This window comes from Loxodonta africana, chromosome 21 (assembly GCF_030014295.1).
Source record: "Loxodonta africana isolate mLoxAfr1 chromosome 21, mLoxAfr1.hap2, whole genome shotgun sequence".
Lineage (NCBI taxonomy): Eukaryota > Metazoa > Chordata > Mammalia > Proboscidea > Elephantidae > Loxodonta > Loxodonta africana.
Window position 1 is genome coordinate 43113080 of NC_087362.1, and position 18959 is coordinate 43132038.

General features: G+C 43.4%; 1 protein-coding gene across 2 annotated transcripts in view; it reads right to left on the minus strand.

Moving 5' to 3' along the window:
- Positions 1-18959, minus strand: part of ZNRF1 (zinc and ring finger 1) — a 97471-nt gene that overhangs the window by 14384 nt on the left and 64128 nt on the right. The gene's annotated exons all lie outside the window — the stretch shown is intronic.

An 18959-nucleotide genomic window follows, 5' to 3' on the forward strand; every position in this document is an offset into this window, starting at 1 on the left:
TAAATGTGGACACTCTCCAATGACTGTACAGTTGTATGGAATCAGAGACAACATTGAGAATTAAAAGCTAGACAGACCTTATTTTTCCTTCATTTAAGGAGAACAGCAAAACTTTGCTATTTTATTACAATCTCCAAATCCAATGTTTCCACTCGTCCTCTATCACATACCCCTCATGAAAGTTTAACAGAAGTCACTAATACCTGATTTGAGTTTTACTTTCTTTCAGATCCTTCCTCAAGGGGGTTCGGTGGGCAATGGGAACAAGGTGGCATGAAATCAAGGCACCTGAATAATCAATCTTTGAATAATAAAGTGTTTAATATCCCTCTACCTCACAACCAGCCCTCAAACCAAGTGGCAGGGATTACTTTTGGGAGGAATCTCTACAGTTAGTGGAACCTCTACCCCTTGCCCAGCTCTGCCTCTGCACCCTCATAACCAGGCAACCCCCCTTACCCAGAGCACCCTTACAACTACCAGAGAAGGAGTCTTTCCACAGCCAAGGCAGGTGCCCTTTAGAAGTGTGTGAAAAGCAGGTGGTCTTCCAGAGCCCATAGGGTTCCCAAATGCATGTGTGCCTGGCCAAATACCATCAAAGAAAGGAGTCATAGCTGCTTCACAACGCCAGGTGGATACAGGGCTTTGCGATCCCAAGGAAGTCTGGGCTGCTCATACATCCAGAGTTCCATCAGGACAGTATCAGTATGGGTAAAATTCTGTTGAGAATCTTCTGAACTTAACTCCATTAAGCAAATCTAATCTCTTCATCTGTTTTTATACAACACAGATAAGCCATTTCCATTTTACTTTTTTTGAAATTATTTTCAAGTGGATCAATTCTGTTCTGTCTAAATTCTACCAAAGTGATCTGACGCCATTAAAAAGTCATCTTTTGTCTGCATCGAATTTTACATATTTATAGCTTCTCTCTTTTGTGACAGATTCCTACCTGTCCAGTTTGGATTTCCTAGGTCAAAACCAGCACACTGAGATGTTGTTGTACAGGTTCGACTCTTTTGTTAATTTTTAGTCAAAATTTTCCAGACACAGTGTTATTTGATACTGGCTATTATGAAACAGAAGAGACTAAGTGCCTGTGTTGACTGGTCACTGTTCCAGGGCTGAGGGGACAGTCACAGCCTCAGCAGTGTCCTTCACACAGTCGCCTTGCTAATTCTGTAGGGAAAGCAAAGACTATGACAGCCGGGTGGTGCTGAGGGACAGGAAGCCAGCTGGCTCCCACTCCTGGGGAGCACACGAGCACTTCGCTTCACCAACCCAGTGCCACTGAGTGGATTCCGACTCACAGCGGCCTCACGTGTGTCAGAGCAGAACTGTTTTCAACGGCTGGAATCTTAGGGAAGCAGATCACCAGGTCTTTCTTCTGTGGCACCACAAGGTGGATTCAAACTGCCGATCTTTGTTAAGTAGCCAAGCGCAAACAGTTTTTGCCACCAGGGACCTACTTTGTTTCAAGTCTTCTCCAAATCCACCTCTGCAGTAATAATGCACTGAACTACAGAACCAGACAGAACGTTCAAGGTCTGGTTAACTGTGGACAAAGCAGACATCTGTCTGTGGCGTATTCCCATTCCCCCAACCCCTTTCATCCTCAAAGATCTTGGAATCTTAGTTTCTTGGCTAAAAAGTCTTGGGGACGCTACCAGCCCAAGGACTTTGGCCAAGCTTTGAGAAAGCTGTATTTTCTGCTCTCTGGGTGGTTACAGATCCATTATTAACAAAATCAGAAGGCTGAAAAGAAACATGGTGGGGTAGTGGAGCCCGCTCCCAGTTTTCTGGTAGAACTGGATCTATAATATCCCAGGCTGATTATTTTCCACCTCAGTCTAGAAATCTGCAGAGCCAATGTTACCCACTTGGTAGACAGATAAATAATGAAGTCATAGAGTGAGGATGTAATCTTTACAGAAAGGAGCCCTGGTCATGCAGTAGTTAAGCACTCGCCCACTAGCTGAAAGGCTGGTGGTTTAAACCTACCAGCTGCTCTGCAACAGAAAGACGTGGCAGTCTGCTTCTTTAAAGATTACAGCCTTGGAAATTCTATGGGGCAGTTCTACTCTGCCCTATAGGGTTGCTATGAGTCAGAATCGATACGACAGCAATGGGTTACGGAGAGTGAGGATGCTCTCTGTCTACCCTAAATTCCTCTGCATCAGTGCATCTGCTTCATGCCTATGGCTAAAAGTCAAGCTGATACATAAAATTACAATCCACAGAAAGACCAGCTATTGGGAGATTAACGATCTCATTTTCTCCAGAGATTCATTCACATAGGTTGTTTTAAACTCAAAAGATCAAGGTTTTGCAACACTTTAAACGGCCACAGGCTACTTCTACTTTAAACTTGCAAAGTTAGCAAAGGTAGAGGGCTCAGAAAGATCTCTGCGCAGACAAGGACAGATGTGCCCTGGACCAGGTCCTCTTACACCAGGCCTTGACACATTCACTGTGAGTGTTAAAGTGACTCACTACTAATAAAAAGCCTTGATTACTATAACCCAGAAATCCAAACCCAGTGCCGTCGAGTCGATTCCGACTCATAGCGACCCTATAGGACAGACTAGAACTGCCCCATAGAGTTTCCAAGGAGCGCCTGGCAGATTCGAACTGCCAACTCTTTGGTTAGCAGTTGTAGCACTTAACCACCACACCACCAGGGTTTCGTTTAGTTACCACATATCCCCTAATTTTCTATTAACTTAGGACAGATTCAAGGTTATCCTTTTAAGATTTTCATCATTCAATGCCCTGCATCCTAATGTAATTTCTTAGTGCAGGACAAGGGGTTGAGTTACAGACATTCTGGTAAACCCAAAAGAAGGTCTACAAGGGAATGTCATTGGACACCTATGTCCTGGAAAAATTGGCATATGTATGCAAAAGCTGAATAATGGATAAGGAAGACCAAAGAATAATCAATGCATTTGAATTATGGTGATGGCAAAGAATACTGAATGTACCAGGGACTGTCAGAAGAATGAACACATCTTGGAAGAAGTACAACCAAAATGCTTCTTAGAAGTGAGGATAGTGAGACTTCATCTCACTTACTCTGGACATGTTATCAGGAGGGTCCAGTCCCTGGAGAAGGACATCATGCTCTGTAAAATAGAGGGTCAGTGAAAAAGAGGAAGACACTCAGTGAGATGGACTGATACAGTGGTTGCAACAATGGGCTCAAACATGGCAACGATCTAAGAATGGCACAAGATGGGGCAATGTTTGCATTGTTATCCGTAAGGTTGCTATGATTCAGAACTGACTCATTGGCACCTAACAACAGTCCCTTTCACTGTACAGACAAGGAAACAGTCCTGGGGAGGCCAATGAGTTATCCAAGGTCAAACAACTGAAGTGGCAGAGCTTTGAGTCAGATTTATTAGCTCCCAAACTAAATTTCTTTCCATCCAGGAAGAAAGAATTTACCACAGAGTTTTCAGAAAGAGATGGGTTGCGGAATGTTACCTCTGGAGTGGAAGCACCACTGCAGTAGGAAGACGTCTACAGTCTAACTGAAGCAGGGTTAACACCACTGGCATTGTCTACCTCTGGATTTTTTTGGGAAGGGTTCAAGAAACAAACCTGGGTTTATTCTGTGAGTAGGAAATGCCAAGATGACCTGGGTTTTCCAGCCTCAAGACTCTGACAAGTAACCTACCCTCCTGGGCCTTATATTTCCTCATCTGAAAAATGGGGGAATTCACCTCACACATATGAGGAGCAAATGAGATTAGGAGCATGAAAGCTAATCAAATGTAGGGTGGTGTCGTCATCATATCAACCTGGCAGCACTTAACGAGGAGGATGGAACAGGAAAGGATTTGGTGGACCAACAAGAGGGTGACAGACCACCAGGAATCTAGGCAAGGGCACACTGGCCACAGGCCATACAAAGTGTGCTAGGGGGTGGTGGTCACATCTCTGATCAGCTTTGCAGGATTCCATCTGTGCCTCCTTTGAACTTTCAGAGCATGACATACTGCTATTGGCACCTTCCATACTGCCAATGTGGAAACAACAGTCCCTGTTTAACTTCTGCAGCACCTATCCTTGCACGTGATAATATACCTTCTCCTCACTTACTATCTCAATATCCAACATTTTGCACTTATGACAATAGTAAAAAATCTACTATTGAACTATTCTGTGCATTAACGACATAAGTCTGGCAATAATGATTACCAAGGCAGAGGTGCAGGGCAAGAGTAACGCTGGTTTTGATGGCTAAAGTTATGTCAGCTTGGCTGGACCACGATTCTCAGTAGCTTAGCAGTTATGTAACGACATAATTTGTCAGTTATGTAATGATGCAGTTCATCCTCCATTTTGAGATCTGATGCGGTCATCCTCCATTTTTGCATAATGCCAATTTCCCCTAACGATCTGGTCTTTGGAACCTACCCATGTCAATAAGTGAGGAAAGGGTGTAAATAACAGCTTGCATTTACTGAGTCATTACTATGGACAATCACTGTGCTTTACATGTCTTCTCATTTACCATAATAGAAGGCAGTACTATCATTAACTCTATTTTACAGATGAGGACATTAGGGCTCAGAAGGCTAAGTCACTTACCCAAGGTAACACAGCCAATAAGAGGCAGCGCTAACACACCACAACCAGGAAGCCTGATCACCAAATCTATACCCTTGACCACTACGCTGTGCTACTGGCTGACCAGGACAGGAAGAGGAGTTACATAAAATTGACATAAAATGCTACACAAATGTGGGAGTATTACCAAATACTGATTTCTGTTCTTCCATATTGTTCCAGCAATTCTCCTGAAGTACCCATGGCCCTGGATAATCCCATAAGCTGAAACTAAAAAAAAAAAAATTTTTTTTTTCTGAAAATTGTCTTACTATGGAAGGAATGAGTTCTGCCTTCCACTTGGCACTGAGCCTATAGCACTGGTAATAAGATGCTGAGTCTGCAAATTACCTTTAAGATGGAAAATAAAGGGCAAAAGGTAAGAGGGACAGAAAAATACAGAGCTAAGTGGAAAAAGCTAACGCCCCCACCTTCCTTCCTGAAAGGTCATTTCATGATCAAGACAGATATACCCCTCTACTGCACCAATCTTTCCTCGTACTTGTCCAGTCATGATTCAGCACCAACAGCCCTATGGAATGACAAACGCTGTGATCTTCATGTGCTATCTGAAGGTTAGTATCTAGAAAACAGTGATACCATTTTAGATAAAAGTCTAAAGCAAATTAAAATCGGCAATGCCAAGAAATATAAACCAAAGATCCATAAAACCATCCAATCCACATGATTTTGTCAGATTCATAAGAAACATTCCACAGCACTCAGGAGTAGTATATGAGAGAGGCTTTGCTTTCCTTCAAAAGAAAGCTCAGGCTGAGTCTCAGGACACTCCCTAAATGCATCTGAGACCACAGACTCTTCTTTCCTGTCACACCCTGGAAGCCAGGTAAGCAGACAGCAGGTGTTGCCAGCTGATTTCTTCCTCTGTCTAATATCCTTCTAATAGGCAGTACCCTGCACACACTGTGTCTTTAATATCCGCCACTGAAAAAATGAAGGGAAATGTTGGCTAGCTCAGGCTTGCTGGCCAAAGTCTGATACTGACTCACCATAAGCCATGGTATCCTCCCACCAGACTGTGGCAGAGGCAGGGAGGGAACTTACTTGATTCCTGGTCCTTTTCTGCCCATCTAACCAATGAGGAAGGCATGGAACAAATGGCAGAGCACTGAGGAAGCTTTGGCTGCAGTCACCCAATTCTGTGCTGGTTGGACTCCACCAAGCAAAAGCTGCTACATGACCCCTCCATCGCCGATCAAGAGTAGCCAAGAGAAATCTCCTAATGGAACTTCCGTTTATTTCTTCCTCTTCTCATCAGATCAGCTCAACTTTTCTACAGCCAAAAGAACTGATTAGAGAGTCTGATCAACCAGAGAGCCCAGCTGCTTCCTGTCTTTCAACAAGCGTCTTGTTTAAGTGGGTAAAACGTTTGCCATTCAATGGGCTATGCAGGAGAGCAGAGCTCCCAAGAGAAGATGGTGCAGGGCCTTGACCTCTTGTACTGCCAAGCAAACCCTCTCTTAAGTGAACCAACAGGTAACCCTAGGAATGCTCCCTGGGCTTGTGCATCAAGCATCTTCCTGGGTCAGTTTAATTGGCCAGCCAGACTTCACCCAGGTCCTTATCATTTGACTGACAGAGCAACTGAGGAAAGATGGGGGCAACTGGTCCAAGTTATCAAGGACTCTTGGCTGGACTTTCCATCTGACCCATCTCCACCCCAATTCACTACATTATTTATCTTGCAATATAAAGTCTGTATCATCTGGGGACTGATAACACTTCTCGTTTTCCAAAACGGCCACCTTCTCCTTTAAGACCTGATTTCCTGGGCAGGACCATGTGCTCGCTGCATGTTGCTCCACTTTCCCTCCCCGACCTGACCCTCTCCTCCCTCCCCAATGCTGATGCGCTATTTTAACGGCTGCCCCAGTTCTGCCTGTCTCTGGGATTACCTAAAGGGAAAAAAATCAAAAGAAGCGACCAGGGTAAAGGAAGCCACACCACTCAGGTAGGACCCTCTTGCCCCAGGGAAAAAGGGGCTGATGTAGATTCCTCTCAGCATAGGAGTTCAGAGAGCACCACCCCCTTGACTCTATGCTTACCCTTCAGTTCCTGGTTGCCAGCCATGATCTTTCCTTGTCACATCCTTGTGGGGATAATGTCAATATGATGGGACTTTGTGAATTCTACTAAATGGGATTTATTACAAATGGAGGCACAAAGGGTAACACTGGATGATTTTCTTTTACATTTCTATACTGCACAGGAGATGTGTCCCTAAGAACAGAGCTGTAGGTATACTCTTCATGTGCACAAACGCACACACGTACACACACACATAAAGGCTGATGTATGGGTCAGCCTCTCCTTGAGAATATTCTGGATTGGGGATAGGCCCAGGAGTTCTGGCTTTTGCCTCTTTCAACACTTTTCTTCTGGACTTGACCTCTGCAGCTCTGTTCTGGGACCTGGGGTTCACCTGTTTTCCTAGGAGTCAAGAAACTTCTCACAAGCAGACATCAGGAGACTGTCACACTGACACGATCAATTATACACACACATACACACACATACATATATACATACATACTTACATTAGCTGATCTGTCTATTAAGATGCCAAGCAATAAAATTTAAGACTGACAACACCAAATGTTGGTGAGGATGTGGAGCAACTAAAACTATCATACATTGTCGTGTCAGGTGCCGATAAGTTGGTTCCGACATATAGCGACCCTATGTACAACAGAAAAAAACACTGCCCAGTCCTGTGCCATCCTCATAATTGTTGCTATGTTTGGTCCAAGGGTCTTCCTCTTTTTCGCTGACCCTCTACTTGACCAAGCATGATATTTTTCTTCAGGGACTGGTCCCTCCTGATAACATATCCAAAGTATGTGAGACGAAGTTGCCACCCTTGCCTCTAAGAACCATTCTGGCTGTACTTCTTCCAAGACAGATTTGTTTCGTTCTTCTGGCAGTCCGTGGTATATTCAATATTCTTTGCCAACATGATAATCCAAATGCATTGATTCTTCTTCAGTCTTCCTAATTCATTGTCCGGCTTTCATATGCATATGGGGTGACTGAAAATACCATGGCTTGAGTCAGGCACACTTTAGACCCCAGAGTGACATCTTTGCTTTTTAACACTTTAAAGAGGTCTTTTGCAGCACATCTGCCCAATGCAATACATTGCCTAATTTGACTGTTGCTTCCATAGGCGTTGACTGTGGATTCAAGTAAAATGAAATCCTTGACTTCAAACTTCTCTCCGTTTATCATGATATTGCTTACTGGTCCAGTTGTGAGGGTTTTTGTTTTCTTTATGTTAAGGTGTAATCCATACTGAAGGCTGTAGTCTTTGATCTTCATCAGTAAGTGCTTCAAGTCCTCTTTGCTTTCAGCAAGCATGACTGTGTCATCTGTATATAGCAGGTTGTTAATGAGTCTTCCTCCAATCCTGACGCCACGTTCTTCCTCATTCAGTCCAGCTTCTCATATTATTTGCTCAGCATACAGATTGAGTGAGTATAGTGAAAAGATACAAGCCTGATGCACACCTTTCTTGATTTTAAACCATACAGTATCCCCTTGTTTTGTTTGAACGACTGCCTCTTGATCTATGTACAGGTTCCACATGAGCACAATTAAGTGTTCAACAGATATAGTTATAAGAATGTTAATAACAACCAAAACTTTAAACAGCCAGGTGCCCATCAACAGAATAAACTATAGCACATGGAACAACATGGATGAATTTTAAAACCATGCTGACCAAAGGACATAAAAGAGCACATATTATATGATCCCAATTTTATGAAGCTCTAGAACAGGCAAAACTAATCTACAGGGGAAAAAAATCAGAACAGTGGTTACCTCTGGTGGTGGGGGGGATAGAAGTGAGAGTGGGGATTGACTGGGGGGGGTGTGAGAGAACTTTCTGGGGTGATGGGAATGTTCTCTCTTATCAGAGGGTTTTGGGTTATACACGTGCATACATATGTCAAAACTCATTGAATATACCACTTAAGGTTTGTGATTTCATTGTATACAAGTGAAACCCTCAACCAGAAAAAAACCCTGCAAACAAATATTGAACACTAGTTGAGGATATGCATGCTGAAGTATTAAGGAAGCAGTGTACTGACGTCTACATCAAAATGAAATGCAACAAAAAATAACATACATAAGTTAAAGTTCTTTCAGCTTTTCTGTATCTTTGAAAATTTTCATAATAAAACACTGGAAAAAGTGTTAAGCAGTGAGAACTGTTGTGAAGAGAAAGTAAAGCAGGATGGTGTGTATGTGTGTGTGGGAGTGGTGCTAATTTAGATACAATGCTTGGGGCAGACCTTTTGAGCTGAAGAGTAGAGAACTGAGCAAAAACCTGGGGAAAGACTGTTTGGGCAGAGGAATCAGCAAATGGAATGTCCTGGAGGCAGGAATGATCTTGGTGTGTGAGAAGTTGGGCAGTGTGCTGAAAAATGGATATCCTGCCTGGGTACAGGAATTCTTGAGTGGCATTCCTTTTTCCACAGTGATCTACAGATGAAATTCTACCATCTTCTAGTTTCTTCCAGGAAATCAGATACCAGTCTGAATCTTTTTCCTTTGTAAATAATTTGTTCTTTTGGCCTAAAAGCTCAAAAGATTTTTCTCTTCACCTAAAAGTTGAGACTTGTTACCAAGATATGCCTTGATGTGTCTTTTGTCATCAATCCTACCTAACAGTATGATAAGCCCTTTCTTATTTAAAGAAATTTTCTTCTATATGTTAATTATTTTCCCTAGTAGCAGGTCACTAGCGCTGTTTACCAAGTATTCCCAGCCTTCCTCCTTCCAGGGACACAGCAGGACTATACTTGCGTACCCCCTTTGAAGTTGAGGGTGGCTTTGTGATCTGCTTTGGCCAATAAATTGTGGGCAGAATTAGCATGTGCCACTTCCAAAGACTTTGAGAGCCAGTGCATGACTCGCTATATTACCTTGTATAGCTGCAGTGACCAGGGAAGCATATGTGCTGAAATGAGCCTCTATCAGCTTGGGTCCCTGAGTAACAACAATGAACAGAGCCCCCTCTTGACCCGCACTCAACACTATAACTAAACAAACCCGTGTCCATCGAGCTGATTTTGACTCACAGCATCCCTACAAGACAGAAAAATGCCCCAATGGGTTTCCAAGGAGCAGCTGGTAGATTTGAACTGCCGACCATTTGGTTAGCAGCGAAGCTCTTAACCACTGCAACACCAAGACTCCCAACCCTATAACATGAAGGAAAAAGACATGGGTTGAATTAAGCTACTAAGCTTTTGGGACAGTTTCTTATTACATTATAACTTAGTTTTAGCATGTCCTGACTGATATACCCTTCCTCTAAGTTTTTCTCCTTCTAGAACTTCTACTACTTATATGTCATATGTCTTGGTTCTGTCTTCCAGGTCCTCCGTAACTTCTATCTCTTAGAATCTTCTCTGGAGCTTGGCCTTTCTAACTGCCTCTAAGCCCTGCCTGCCTGCCTGCCTCCTACTTGGCTCAGAAAAGGTAAATGGTTAGCATTGGGAGTCAAAGAAAGGGACATGATTCATTAAGCCACTATCTCCCCAGAATCCTCTCTGCCTGTATATTCATATTCTACTCTTTAAATATACATACTTCCTCTTTAGATTTACATAATTTATCATTTTCAATGTCTGTGTATTTCATGCTGATAATAAACTGTATTTAGTTATTTTCTTCTCTTGGGTGTTTGGGTTGCCAATTTTTACCTACTGTAAAGGTTATCTACCTACTATAAAGGTTTTCTCAGTAGTGCTCTCCATCCTCTAGGAAGGAAAATTACAGAGTACGAGTCAGAAGAAACAGGCTCTCCCAATGACTAGACAGGTGGCCTCGTACAAGCTATTTAGTAATATCCAACCAAGGAAGGGCACGTGAGTGTTCTGGGTATGGCAGTCGTGTACAACATGGTGTGGCCATTTTACCAGGCTTCATCAACAACAGCTTGGATAAACTTAGGCTTGCTGGTAAGTCCTCTTAGTTGAGGAAATTAAAAAATTCTGCAGGCAAAGAAGTGAAAAATGAGTGCAACCTACATAGTGTATTTTGTGGCATAAGTTGGGACTGACTCAATGGCAGCCAGGATTAGTAGTAGTAAGATGCCAGCAATTTTAAGAGGTGCCATTGTGAACCTCCAAGAAAATAAAAGCTGCCAATGAGCATGAATATATGCCACATCTTGATTTTAGAGCTGTTAAACTGTGAAAAAGTATGTGCCTCAGAATCAATGGATATATGACAAATATATATATGAATATTTGAGAAAATTAGAGGCTGAATCCCAATCACATACCAATAGATTTATTCCTGTTCATTTACTGCAAACCAGGATAGGCTCAGTGAAGATATCTATAGCTGAGAACAGAGGAAGAATTTCAGGGTGTGTACATGGGCATGCACCTGATGACATAAAACCTACCCTGCTGCCCCACCAAGTCCAGGCTGCAATCCTGGCAAGTAGGGAAACCTCAGCGACAGCATTCCAGCCAAGAGAAGAATAGGGAAAGCATTTGCCAGGAACAGGAGCTATGGTTATTAATTGCTGCTGTTCCCTTTGACTATCTAAACCATTTCTTCCAGAGAGAGGCCCTGGATGGGCTGTTTAAGAGGGGAAGGATGGGTAGAGGGGGGAGGGACATGATGGTTTGATAACCCAAGTCTAGGAAGGTACAAATATTAAGAAGATAAGAGCTTCAGTCTGAGTGTGAATCAAGTCTCCGGCAATTGACCAGGAAATCCACTTATACCGTCCTTTATCACCTGGCTAGCATGCTTGAAAAGTTTAGGTGCGTCAAATCAGGACTCAAAAGGTGGGGATGTAAAGTCTCCAGAGGAACATTAGGCTCTCTTTTTGACGTGTTGTGTTTAATGGATGGACTATCTGTTGAAAGAGGAAGACTGTTCCTCTAATTCACAGATATTAAGGATTCCTACAAGCTCAGCAATGGGACAGACAGGTCTGGTCAGGAGATACCTAGTCATTTAGCTGGCCATCATGCTTCCTTTTCACATAGCTTTCTTACCTTCATTTCAATCCTTAACATACCATACACTTACGCTGTTCATACCCTATTCTGCTGTTAGAGTGGACTTTTCAGTATTTGGACAATGCCAGAGAACACTCTTAAGAGTGGGCAGAATTCCTCACAAACTCAACAGCAAGGAGTGGAGCCAAGGACAATTCTTCCTGAAAGAACAAGTTCTCTAGGCAGAAAAGACAGCTGTTAGCCCCAGGATTTGTCCATGGTCTCCACATTAGCAGCAGAAAGGAGCCTCACTTCTTCCAACTTCAGAGCAGTCTCAAGGAGAGATGTCTGAGCAGGACACAGCTACCCAGGTCTAGCCTTACTCATAACAGGTACTCTCAGTAGATTTTCCTGGAGAAACAGGACTGTGCTCAGATCCACCCTGTTGCAGGCCTGTTTCTCCCCTGGATAAATACTGCTTTCCAAGGCCAGAGGTCTTTAGTGATATACTTAGGAATCCCCATCTTCAGCTTACTTTCCTTTTTTATGGACACAGAGAGAGAGAGACTGACTGACTGAGTGTGTGAGTATGTGCGTTTAGAGGCAGGGTTGGAGGGGAACAGATTAATCAGGGAAGAGAAAGTTTCACACAGTGTGTACAGGACCAATAGTTCATTTCTGGGTTCCTGAAGACATTGTTTACCCTAATGTCCATATGGCTGATAGGAATTTTTCATTGACAAGAAGGAAAATGCTTGAACACACAACTAAATCATATCCTGCATAGTACAGTATCCGATTCACAGGCAAATGGATGTGACATTCACAACTAAGTGACTGCTCATACTGAGTAAAACCATTTGCCTTGGGCTGGATACCTTATGTCTATTGATGCCAATACCCCTGGCCTTCTTGTCCCTGGAGGACTATGGGAAGGCTCCTCCACACCTCCCACTGTACTCCCAGGATGTAGAACACATGCTGCTGTACTCACTTCCTCAAAACTGTCAGCTGCAGCTTGGGCCCTGACACAGAGCCACACTGTAGGCTGAGTTTGGCTATCTGGCAGAATGAACATAAGCTGGCTGGCTTCTTGCCTGGACCTAGACCTGGGCTGGCTCGTTCTTAGCAGGGCATCCTCTGCTCAAGTGCATCTCCAAGACGGAAGTAGATGGAGGCAGGAACTCAGAGGACATGGTCCTTTAGGGGAGAGGCTGTGGTAGAAGACCACAAGTATGTTTTGAAATGGCATCTAAAGAGGAAGAAGCCAAAAAGAGCAGAATGAATTGTTTTGAAAGGTCATGGCAGTACACAGGCTGTACTGTCAAAGGGAACTATGAGGGTGTTATAGATTAAACTGTGTCTTTCCAAAATATGTTGGAATCCTAACCCTTATACCTATGGATGTAATCCTGTTTGGAAATAGGGTTTTCTTTGCTATGTTAATTAGATCATACCTAGCAGGGTGGATTCTAAATCTAGTCACTTCTGAGTTATAAAAAAGAGCAGATAAGATATAGAAATACCTATACATGGGGGAAGACAGATGCCATGTGAGGATCACGAAGGCAGCAAGGAACACCCAGAGCTACCAACAAGGAAGGAATCAACGTGGCTGAGACACGGACTTGGATGGTGAGCCTCCAGAACTGTGAGAAAATACATTTCTGTTCTTCTAAGGCACCAACTTGTGGTATTTTTGTTACAGTAGCACCAGTAAACTAAGACAGGGTAAGAGAAGGCCTTCTGCTTCAGACCTCAGCTTTGTGTTCTCCATGGCTTTGACTGAGAAAGAAATGGGAATACCCTAGAGAGATACAAGGTACTCACCAATGAGTCAAAAGGAATTTCCCGGAAAGATCTTCCAGGCATGGAGCATGAGTGAGAAAAACCTGCAATTCTAAACCAAAAAACCAAACCCTCTGCCACTGAGTCGATTCCAACTCATAGCAACCCTATAGGACAGAGCAGAACTGCCCCCATAGGGTTTCCAAGGAGCAGCAATTCTAAGCTCCCTAGAATACCAGTAAGTCCCCATCAAGGAATGTAAAGTTTGCTACCATATTGTCTTTCTCTATCTCTGGTTCAAGAGGACTTGGAGTCTGGTAGGTAAGAAGGGGAAAAGAAGAGGAGTATGAGCAAGGAGGGCAGAGGAGGAGACTCCAACATGGTAGCAGGAACTTGGCGACACCATATATATCTTTATTCATGGTAACAGCACCAAGGATAAGAAAGGTGAGAATCTCCTAATGATAATAAGTAGCCTGGCTAACTGACAAGCGAAAGATTTGTGATATAATGTGACACTAAAATTAAGCATATGTCAATGGATAAAAAAGTAAGCTAATAAGCCATCTATACTGGACCTTGAGGATCCCTGGTGGTGTGATGGTTAAGTGCTGACTGCTAACCAAAAGGAAAAGACCTGGTGACCTGCTACCATAAAGGCTATAGCCTAGGATACCCTATGGGGCAGTTTTACTCTGTCCTATAGAGTCATTATAAGTCGAAATCGACTCAATGACACACAACAACAACATACTGGACTTTACAAAAATAAATGTTTATGAAATGTGAGAACCACGTAAACTGGGAATTCCTTCTTGGCTTTGACATTTTACCTTGAAGAGTGTTCTTACATTGATTTTGATATTCCCCCATGTCAAATCGGCACATTGACTTGCCAAAATAGTCTGGCATCAGGAAACTAAATATTGACAAGTATCACTTATTGAAATCTGTGGAAGATTAGAGAATTATAAAACAAGCAACCGAATACAACAGAAAAGCATGGATTTGGACTCAGAACCTTAACTGGCTCTTCCACCAACAAGTTATGTGGCCAAGGACAAGCCACCTAACCTCCCTGAGCTTCAATTTTCTCATCTGTAAAAATAGGAATAATTTTACCAATCTGGCCATTAAATGAGAAAATATGTGTAAATGGTTATATAAATGTATTAAGAGACATGATTATTCTCCTAAATGATCAGATTTTAAAAGGGGGGGAGTAGCTTGGGGTCTCCTGGTTCTACTAAAAATGATAAAGCAAGGCATCCTCTCTTGAGGCACCATTCAAAATTGTTCAGCAGTCTGCTGCCTGCAAGTAGGTTAAGCAACCAAGTCAGTCAGTCAGTCAACCAATCTATCCATCCATCTTCCAGGTGCTAAGTGGTAAGGAAGTATGGTGAAGCATTAAGTATAATTTGTATCATCAAGAAACTAATGATCTATTAGGGAAGAGGAGGGAAGACACGGAGTTCTTTCGGCCATTTTCACAGCTTCAAGTGGCTGATGGGCAGGTGAATGTATGTAACACAGTTTCTTAACCTGGACTCTCCTGGAATGGACTTCAGAGGGGATCCATTAACCTCCTGAAATATTATGTCAAGGTCTCTAGTAGGTGTCTTTTTCTGGGGAATGGATTCACAGTCTTAGACTCACAAAAGGTTTGAGTTCTAACCTGAAAGGTTCAGAACCATTTGTATTACAAGAGAAAGATTATAGATACATCCAAACGTGTTATAATAGCTATTTCAGGAACGGTTCAAACATCTGTGATTTAGTATGGACAAGAGGCAATTCCAAGGGAAAAACCAAAGTGAACAAGGCTACCCAAGGCTCTAACTCTTCATCAGGGTCATTTACAAGAGGGCCATTTCCGACAAATTCCGTTAAACAAATTTCTCCTCTTTACGGACTGAGCATACATGTACTTACTCCCCAGCTTACACAATGCTCTCTCAATCCCACCTACACCTCCAGCACTGCCCCATTTATTTGATTCCTTTATAATGAAGCACCTCCAAAAGGTTGTCTGCAATGGTTGTCTTCACTTCCTCTCCTTCTACTCCCTCTTGAACCTACTGCAATCCTCAAAACTGCCCTGACCAAGGCCAGCAATGACTTCCACATGGGTAACACCCTAAAGTCAATCCTCAAACAATTAGCAGCGTTTGAGAAAGGGGATCCACATCCTCCAAGCCTCCCTCATGGTTGCTGCCCTTGTTTTCCTGTCTCCTTGCATGCCCCCTCTCACCTTCTTAGACAATCCATCTGAAACTGTCACCAAGCTCAACCAGTCCTGCCTTCCACTTTGCTTCTTAGCACTCAGCACTGCTGCAACCGCTGTCACCCCCATTACAACATAAGCTCCTTGAAGGCAGTCTGTTTCTTGTACTGGTTTATCCCCCAGAGCCTGGCATATAACATGCTCTTGAAAATACCATTTGAGTGAATGAATATCATACTTCGTGGAATTGTGTGAAAAGGGCCCAGCTGTACAACCAGAAAGAGATAACAAAGTAAGGGTAACCGTCAGACTGTTGTTTTAACTCATTCCTGGTGGCAGCTACCTTCTACCACTCAAGGCTCCAGTGACTGCCACGCCACACTGAGGTTAAGTGGGACAGTGAAACCTCCCAACTATGTCTAAGACGGAGTGCCGGTTAAAAACCCACTGTGGTCACGCTGCTTCCTGCCCTGCCTGTGGTTCCGATAAGGGGTGCAGATAATATCACGTGTGCATGTGCATAGACCGGTGGCCCTGCTGCCACCAGCACTGTGCTGTGTAGTGAGCTTGAAGGGCTCTGCTTCAGTTGCCACCTGGGCAGCCCTTGAAAGAACTGGGGGCAGAAAAAAGGTTTAGCATGCCCCCCATGCTAACCCAAGTCACGCTGAGCTAGAATACCCTCCAGTTTCTCATTCTTCCTACCAACAAAAGCAGGGAGGCCTCTCTCCCTGCAATCCGGAGACTAGAAGAACAGCAACTAGCAAGCTAAGCTTCCTACTCCAGGTGGGCGAGGGACCCAACAGCCATCTCCTAAACAGCGAGGACATCTGAATGCCTTGGCAGTCTGACAGATATACTACCTTTAAAAAACCTTTTTACTATGTACATTTTTCAGACATACAAAAAGAACAGAGAGAACGTAATGACCTCCCAGGCACTCATCACCAAGCTTCAACAAGTATCAACTCAGGGTCAGTCTTGTCTCATTTATACCTGGGCTGTCCCTGTCTTGGTTTGCTGGGACAATCCCAGTTTAAGCCTGTTGTCCTGCTATAACTGACAGCTCCCTTTTTCAGTCTCAAATGTGCCTGGGATTGAAGGATGAATTATATGGTCATCTAATTTTTATTCCCACCCATTTCCCCCTGATCCTGGATTATTTTGAAGCAAATTCCAGACATAAGACCATCCATTTATAAATATTTTAGGATGTGAGGCCAATGATTTTAATACAGCTCAATACTTTTTAGATATTAACTTATAAAATATTGTGCTCTTTCCTCTCACACTTTTGCTGTTGGCTTTCAAGTCTCCTAGACGGGAAGAAGAGGGGAGTAGAATGGCCGCCAGACATGCTGTGTGCTATGCATTTGCATGTATGCCCTCTGTACCCACCCTGGGGCTGGTGGCGTGGTCTCCAGCTCATGGAGTGGGCTGGCACGTAGAGAAGCCAAACAGGAGCTTATGCCAGCCTGCTTTGCTATATCACCTCCTTCCATTGTACCACACTGCCTCCACACAGAGAGTCTAGAAATACGAATTGACGATAGGTCACCAGAGCAGACCTCAGCAGTCAGAGTTTTTCTTACACATGGATTGTAGAAGGAGCAGCATGAATGTGAACAATTCAAAGTGAAGGAACTCAAACCACAAACGTACCCTCAAGAGAATAAAATCCCAACCTTTAGTTCTGCTCTCCAGATGTTATCACTGCAAGATTCCAGAGCCAGGCCTAAAAGCAAGGGCATTCTAAGCTACCCGCCTTCCTAACACTTCCAAAATAATAGGGAAAGAAACAGGAGGGAATCACCTCATTTGGGCCCTCAGAAGAGATGACCCTAGAAAGTTCACTGATCTATGACTCAGCAATTCCACTTCTGAGTGTATCTCTCTGAGAAAGCTCCAGTGGAGGTCTGAGCCAACAGCCAGCATTAACAGTCAGACATGGGAGTGCACAGACCTTTAAAGGACACCAGTTCCCAGCCTTTGAACTTTTCATATGAGGCTCCAGACATCATGGGGCAGAGACAAGCCATCTCTGCTGTGCCTGGTGAATTCCTGACCCACAGAACCCATGAGCATAATAAATGGTTGTCTTATGTCTCTAAATTTTAGGGTAATTTGTTAAGCAGCCCTAGTAGAAGAGCACGTGGATAAATAATATGTAGTATATTCACACGGTGGAAAACTATTTCAGTAAGGCAAATAAAAGATCTACAACTACACACACCAATAAGGATGACTCTCAGAAATTGAATGCTGAGTGAAGGAAGCAGATGTAAGAGCACAGACTTTATGATTCCATTTCCTTAAAGTACAAAAATAGGCAAGACAAATCTCTTCTATCACACCGTTGAGACAGCAGTTACCCCTGGGAAGGAGCAGTGGCTGGAAAGGGACATGATAGGGATCTTACAAGGGATATGGGCAGGAAGACAAATATGATTCAGACATGCAAGTGGAGATATCTGGTGTAAGGTAGGGGCCAAGGGCCAGAGGAAATATCTGGACTGGAGACATGGTAGACTAGAGATGGTAATAAAGGCCAGGGGAAGATGAGCTCACTCTAGGAGAATGTAGAAAGACCCAAGGCCCATCCATGAGGGCAAGTAACATTTTAAGGACCACACTTAAACACATTTGTAAAGATAGTAGATACAGGAAGTAAAAAGGGACAGCTGAAAATAATATTTACAGTAAATAGCCATGTGGTGACAGCAAAAAAAGATAACAAATGAAGTTCCCAAACTGTAGATGTCTATCTGCAAAGCCACTCTTCCAACCTTTTTCTTTTTTCCCCTTTCTTTTTTGTTGGGAAGGAGGTAGTACTATGAAAAGACTACTCCATGGCATGACTTGGGCTAAACTTAATCCAGATTTTTAAAATTATAAGCCAGTTAACACTGTTTACACCTTTGGTTAAGAGCCTCAGAAAGAACCATTCTTCCAAATTCCTGTGGCTCCTCAGGCATCAGCTTGATTCCATTCATTTGCTGAGCGAAGCCAGGGAAGAGAGGTGGGACCTTTACTCAGAATACCTTGGTGAGGCAGCTTGAGGTCCATTTTACAGAAGAAGAAAAAGGCTCAGGCAGGTAAGGAAATAGATACAGGGTGAAAAGGGAAGAATGTTTTCCAGCCTTGGCCAGCATGGCCAAATATGAAGCTTGGATCAGGGTATTATAGTTGGTACCTTGGAGGGAGGTAGGATACGTGGGTGTAGACGTGATGAGGGTGCTGCTTGACTAGACCTCAGACTCCAGAGCCAGCCCCGGCCTTGCTCACCACCACAGCTGGTGGCAGAAGGCTTTACACACATCCAATGGTCACACGACAATATG